The sequence below is a fragment of the Lissotriton vulgaris genome, chromosome 7, assembly GCF_964263255.1.
Source record: "Lissotriton vulgaris chromosome 7, aLisVul1.2, whole genome shotgun sequence".
In the NCBI taxonomy this organism is placed as follows: Eukaryota; Metazoa; Chordata; class Amphibia; order Caudata; family Salamandridae; genus Lissotriton; species Lissotriton vulgaris.
Genome location: NC_141695.1, coordinates 606,770,538 through 606,777,817, shown reverse-complemented (window position 1 = coordinate 606,777,817; position 7,280 = coordinate 606,770,538).

Below are 7,280 nucleotides of genomic sequence, written 5' to 3'. Positions count from 1 at the left end.
ATATACCTGCTTCTCTTCTGTCCTGTAAGCTTGCTGTCTTTCAATGGGAGCTGTCACAGAGTGCAACAGTCTTGCCAGGAGCAGCGGGTGTGGGATGTGCATTTGAAGGCGTGAGAGGGCGAGAGAGGTGTGGAATGTACTTTTTGGTCTCGAAGTGCAGAGTTGTGGGCGGTGGTGCAAACATGTGCTCAGTGTTGTACATTGAGAGATAAAGTATGTGATGCTATAAGCAGGCTTGCAGAAATGTGTATTGTATTGTGCATTGGTGAGAAATATTAAGGTCTTGCTATTGGCTTTGACATGGCCTCCAGCCATCTTGTTTCCTGACTGTGCCTTGCTTCAGTTCTTCTGCGTGCACAGTGGTGCATGCAAGTTGGTTATGAGAGCAATAAGTGCTTGCTATTGGCTTTGACATGGCCTCATGTCATCGTGCTTGCTGACTTTACTTTGCTTCAAGCTTTTATGAGAATTATAGGCTCTTATTATTAGCTTTGACATGGCCTCATGTCTTCTTATTTTCTGATATTGTCTTGCTTCTGCGTGCACAGCAGTGCTTGCGACTCATATTCAAGGTCTTTCTGCTCCTCACTTGTTTTCCTCACCTCACTGTCCAGAGTGAACTGGATATTATCTGTAGAATGTACAACTTTGCCTCCGAGCCAAAACACTGGAGCTTGGCCAGCCTCTGTCTTGGCCTTGACGCAGACTGGTACAGCCAGCTCGGTTTTTCCAATAAATAAGGGGCAAGGCTTTCTAGAAGCTTTGCTTCACATCATTAATAGTATTAAAGCTGGGAGCTTTCGTGGGCCAAGTGGAAGTTCACCAAAGAATAGACGTATTGCTGTGGAAAGGTGAAGGAACTTGAGTCCAGACTGAAACTCCTTCCTGGGCTGCTGAAAGGACTTCCCTCAGCTAGAGTTGGCAAGGATGCTGCAAATTCAGTCGGTGAGGTGTTCCTAACCAATTCTATTCTTTGCTATTTGTACATACTGCATTCAATTTTTGATCGTTTATTTCAATGGTTTGTTTTGATATTTGAGAGTCTGCCATGGCTGATATATTCGGCCTGCCTTCTTGAATTATTGTATTAATAAACTGATGTGTGTTATATTCCATACATTTGGATTTGTTTTCTTACCTCGCCTTAAGGGAGTGTTGGGTCTTACCTCGGCTTAAGGGAGTGTTGGGGTTAGTGTGTGTCCTTTTTGCGAAAAACACATTCATTACAATTATACATATATATTAGTAAAATCAAAGGTCTAGCTAACACCAGACCTAAAAATATATCATACATGCCAACATTTTATAACTGGAAAGTGGTGAGACAATTGGAAAAATGTATTTTCCCACTGACTTCTATTGAAAGAAAGGTAATTTTAGGCAGGAGGCAGTATAAATAAGGCCAATTTTGGCGTAAAAGATCTGCAGTTCTCCCGCATGAATCAGGTTTTTTGGCATCTATGTAATATTTTGCTAGTCTATCATCTTCAGGTAACTGCATATAAAATAATGCATACCTGAAATGAAAAGTAAATGCCAGTTAAACTAATACAATGGGAAATGTACCATTTATGCAATGAAACCTCAGTTGGTTATAGCAATCACTGGAGATGTCAGTGTGTTTAATTAGAGAGCCACCAAATTGATTCCTGGTTGCTGCAATAGAGAATAGTAACTTGTGTATTTTAAGTGCTATGGGCTTCCAGTCTGTGACAGAAATCACTGTGGATATATGTCTTTATTTTAAACTTGCATCACATAAGATGTGCTGCCACAAAATGCACAAAAACATTTAGGTTTAAGATTAGAAGAAAAGTTATTTAAAAATATAGATTTTCATAATACACAAACTGTACCTAATGCAAACTATATTTGGAAATATAAGTTAAAAGCACACACTCCATAGCTCAGCTGGTAACACACTTACAGCACCTCTCGCAAAGCTCCTGTGACTCCATCAACTAAAGCCAATGTCGGCTTCCAAGCAGCATTTAAAATTGCAGATTAACCAGTTGCATGCATTTATATTTCTTTCAGGTAGCAGGCACCCTGGCAAGAAGCAGTGACGTATCAAGTGGGGGCGGTCACCCCTGGCAGAACACATTTGGCGCCAGCGCACCACCAACCCCCACTCTCACCTGCGGCCATCAGGGCAACTAGCGCAGGCATCGGCCGCCCCCCCCTTACCTGCGGCTGCCACGGGCAGAAAACACAGGAACCGCCACAGGCGTCAAACAGTCCTGCTACGCCACAGACCAGAAGACTTCTTTCTTGTTTAGCTGTCTGTCCCTCCCTTGGTTTCACCGCACAGAGGACTTCCTTCCTTCCACTTCATCTGAGGCACCTCAGCTTTCGGAATTACCTGTCCCAGAATAGTTGTCTTTTAACAAAAAGTAGGGGAGATTTTTTAATATTAAAAGGTTGGGTACTTCGGATAGGACACGCAACAATGACCGCATTTACAACGCATGCCATTACAACAGATTTTTTTCAACGCAAAATCCATTACAAATAATGGTATTACAACGCAAGCCATTACAATGCATAATCCATTACAACGCAAATGACTATTCTAACTCCACCGGGGCGTTACTTTGGGGAATGCGTTGTAAGGGCATGCGGTCAAATGACATTCTTAATAATGAATTTTGCATTGTAAAAAATGCGTTGTAACGCGTTAGTTGTAAACGATGTCTCCCAGGTACTTCGTGCCACACAGATCCTGCCCACTTCGGCTTCTGTCTGGGACCCCATAAATTGGGGGTTGAGGTGTGCTAGCTAAAAGGCGACGGAGTCGTTTCAGGAAGAGTCATGAAAAGCATAATCTGACAGCAAATGTATACAATACATTTTTTTTTATTCTGCTGCAAATAATTTCGCTATGGCAAATTTGACAGTAGATCTGTTCTGGCTTAATTGGATACAAAAGGGCTGCAGTTTAAAATTGCTGATGAGGTTAAGGCGCCTGTTGTGCTGCAGTGATGGTAAAATAACTCTTGAGGGTTAATACACTTTGATCTGTGTTTTGACTAGTCACAGTTTTTTATCATAAAGTAGTGAAGACGGTTAATGTTTCTGCTGCAAGCATCACATGTTACATTCATATCATAGATTTGTATTTTATGTAGATAGCTTAGTGGGCGACTGCTTTTGCCACAGAGAACCTTTTGTTACTTGCAGTTAACAAGTTACCATCTCTCTAATATATACCATCCTTCTAATATAGCACTTTGAGCTATAAAGCAACGTGAAGGTGCTGTATGCAAACTGCAAGGTATAGGTTCAGACCCTTTTTGGTTTTTTTCTCAATTGAACCAGTACTCTTTTGTGAGGTCAATAGTGGAAATTACCCATTCTCCTCCCAGTCTTTCTATGAGTTTGTCGACTCTGGGCATGGGATAGTTTCAAACTTGGAATGCGCATTTAATTGGCGGAAGTCAATACAGAACCTGAGGCTCCCGTCTGGTTTGGGAACCAACACTATTGGTGAACACCAGTTGCTATGGGAAGGCTCAATGATATCAGCTTACAACATGGTCTCTACTTCCTGTTCTACGGTCTGCCATTATGCGGCCAGAATATGATTGGGTCTCAGCTTTATCACTTTCCCTGCCTCTGTCTTGATGTCATGTGGAGAAGTGTGGCTTAGGGGTTAGAGGCGGCAGACCCGGAAGCTGAGTGCGGCCCTGGACCAGGGTTCAATTCCCCGCCCCGACGGGGGTCGGGCTCAATAATTCCACGGACTCGATAATTCTCACTCCGGTGCCTACTCGACTCACGGGTTCACACTCTGCGACTCTGGGCAATAGCTTGCTTAATCTCCACAACGGCCCCTCGCGGCGGGATGCCTGGCTTTCACCTTGTGGATACCCTGCTGGGGTATCTCACAGGGGAATACCAGGACGGGTTCCCTAAGCAAGCACATAGATGCCTGCAATGTGGGCGATTTGCGCTATATAAATACATGTACATTTACATTTACATTTACATGTGTGACAAGTGAAGTTCGTCCAGGTTTGCTAGACCTCAGGCCTAGGAAACAGTCTAGTAGGTCATACAACTGATATTTCTGGTCAGGAGTGAGTTTCTCCCCAGTATTGGGTTGTTCCCCAGATGCTTCCCTAAAAGGTTGGATGACATTGTTCTGCATTCTGTCCATCAACTGTGGTTTTTGCATTTGTCACCCCGAGTGGGATGGGTATGCTCAGACGTGAGTCCCATGCTCTCCACACCACTGGATTCAAGCAAGCCGGGCTGAAGACGGCTGGAATGCCAGAAACCGGTCCTCGGAAGCTTGTTTCCGGTCCAGGGAAGGCATGGCTTGGCAGTTCGGGCTGGCCTGTTCCCATGAGGCAAAGGGTCAGACTGATTTGCATATGGCCATGTCTGAACTGGGGTAGTGTGGAGTGCAAAAAAAACGATGGACTTAGGCCCAGATCTCTGTACTTGGGTGAATGTATGACATTGTTCTGCATTCTGTCCATCAACTGTGGTTTTTGCATTTGTCACCCCGAGTGGGATGGGTATGCTCAGACGTGAGTCCGATGCTCTCCACACCACTGGATTCAAGCAAGCCGGGCTGAAGACGGCTGGAATGCCAGACACCGGTCCTCGGAAGCTTGTTTCCGGTCCAGGGAAGGCATGGCTTGGCAGTTCGGGCTGGACTGTTCCCATGAGGCACAGGATCAGACTGATTTGCATATGGCCATGTCTGAACTGGGGTAGTGTGGAGTGCAAAAAAGCGATGGATTTAGGCCCAGATCGCTGTACTGGGGTGAATGTATGACATTGTTCTGCATTCTGTCCATCAACTGTGATTTTTGCATTTGTCACCCCGAGTGGGATGGGTATGCTCAGACGTGAGTCCCATGGTCTCCACACCACTGGATTCAAGCAAGCCGGGCTGAAGACAGCTGGAATGCCAGAAAACAGTCCTCTGAAGCTTGTTTCCGGTCCAAGGAAGGCATGGCTTGGCAGTTCGGGCTGGACTGTTCCCATGAGGCACAGGGTCAGACTGATTTGCATATGGCCATGTCTGAACTGGGGTAGTGTGGAGTGCAAAAAAACGATGGATTTAGGCCCAGATCTCTGTACTGGGGTGAATGTATGACATTGTTCTGCATTCTGTCCATCAACTGTGGTTTTTGCATTTGTTGTGCCCTCTCCATGTTCTGAAGGACCTCCTCCCACAAGCTAGACAGAGTGGTCTTTAGTGCAACAGTATATCCTAACACTGGCCTCCCTTCTATATTCCTTGGTCTACTGTTCTGCGGCCATGTCCAAGAGGGTGCACAGTTGTAGCCCAAATAGTAATTCAAAATGGCTAAACCCCGTAGACTTTTGTTCAAGCTTCCTGATAGCAAAAAACACCAGAAGAAGTTTGCGGTCCCAATCCTTTCCAGAGTCATTGATATACTTCCTTTAAGATTGTTTTTATGATCCGGTTGTACCTCTCCACCAGTCTCTCCGTCTGCGGGTGATAAACCGCTGTCCGGATCTGATGGACTCCAAGAAGGGTACAGATTTCCTTCATTAGTCTGGACATAAAGGGAGTCCTCTGGTCTGTTCATACTTGTCAACGGCACACCTTCTGGGTAACAAGTGACATAGTCCACTAATACTAGGATATACTGATGCCCTCGGGTTGAGGGAAGAAGGGGTCCCACCAAATCCATCCCTACTCGTTTAAGGGACATCAATTAAGGTAAAGGCCGTAAAGGTGCTCTATTCTCTGTGGAGGGTTTTACTAACTGGCACCTGGGACAAGATATGCAGAACCTTGCAACTTCCTTATATATCCCGGGCCAATAAAACTTCTGTAACAGGTACCTGAGGGTATGTGTCTACCTATAGTGGCCAACCCCAGCCTGATGTGTAAGGCCTGTTCCTGAAAAGTTATGGGCACAAGAAGCTGCTTGACCCGGTGTTCAGGTGCTCCACTAATTCTGTTTAGGAGCCCTCTTTTTACCCAAAAATATGGTCCTACCTTGTTGGGGTCTTCTTCTTGAGCCCACACATTGATCAAAGTGTTGTCATCTTTCTGTGCTGCTCTGAAAGTTCGAGTCGGACTCTGTCTGTAGTCTGAGGAGGAAAGAAGACAGGTAACAGGGGACAGTAAAGCTGACCTATAGAATGCTCGTTCTTTCCTTTTCTCTGACCTGGTCTTGGGTATCTTCATCTCAGTACGTAATATGTAAGAGGCAAAGAATGGCACCTCATGTAGCCATTCAGATTCTGGACTTCTTTTGAAAATTTGTAACAAGTAGTCATCAAAACGGGGCATGTCTGTGCCCAGGAGGACTTTCTATGCTAGAACTGGCACTACCCCTATTTGATATAACTGTGGGTCTCCATCTTCGTCTTTTAAGACCTCAGCTAGGGGATACAACCAGACATCTCCATGCACTCAGGAGACCTGTATCTGTGTCTCATCGGAAATCTGAGTGGGAGGGGCCAATTCTTGGCAAACCACGGTGTGGTGGCATCCTTTATCCATCAATGCATTTAGGGGGCGACCATTAAGATGTATGGTGATCTTGTAGCGTCCCTGGGGTCACACTGTAGCTAAGATCCTACCTCGGGAAAATCGTACTTCCAAGGGCTCTACGCTATCCCCCTTGACTGGGCAATTTCTAGCAATGTGTCTCCACTCTGAACACCTGAAGCATTGAGGTCCTGTCTGTGTGGGAAAGGGGTTTAAAGGAGACCTAATCATGCTTCTATTTCCTCCGGAGTTCCTTGGCTGAACTACTCTGGGATACGTCTTCTGAGTATTTGTAGGGGTTTTTAGTGCCTGTACCCTGAATTCTGGGGACCTATGGTAGGCACATGCCAGTTCCACAGTGGTCTGCACAGTTAAGTGTGGGTGTTGCTTTGTCCAGGTTCGAGTGTTGGTGGGCAGAGCTTCTAGATATTGTTCCAAGTAGACCTTGGCAGTGACCTCTTCTATAGGGGATACGCTGGGTTGTAACCACCTCTCCCCCAAATCACTGATGCAATATTAGAGAGCCCTGGGGTTGTCGCCTGTTGTCCACTTCTCTTTATGAAATTTCACTCTGTAAACCTTTGAACCTCCTGAGGCGAAAAGCCGGGAGATAGACGCTAATTTGATTTAAAAAATGTTGTTGCTGATTTTAAAGCACTTACTCACCCAGGCTTCACAGGACTCGGTCCTAAAGCACACCGCACAGCTGCCCCTGCGCTGTCAGCGGACTCACAAAACAACCACGGCGCCATTGCCGGCGTGCTGACAGGCCATGCCCCCTTGGAGGCCACGCCCT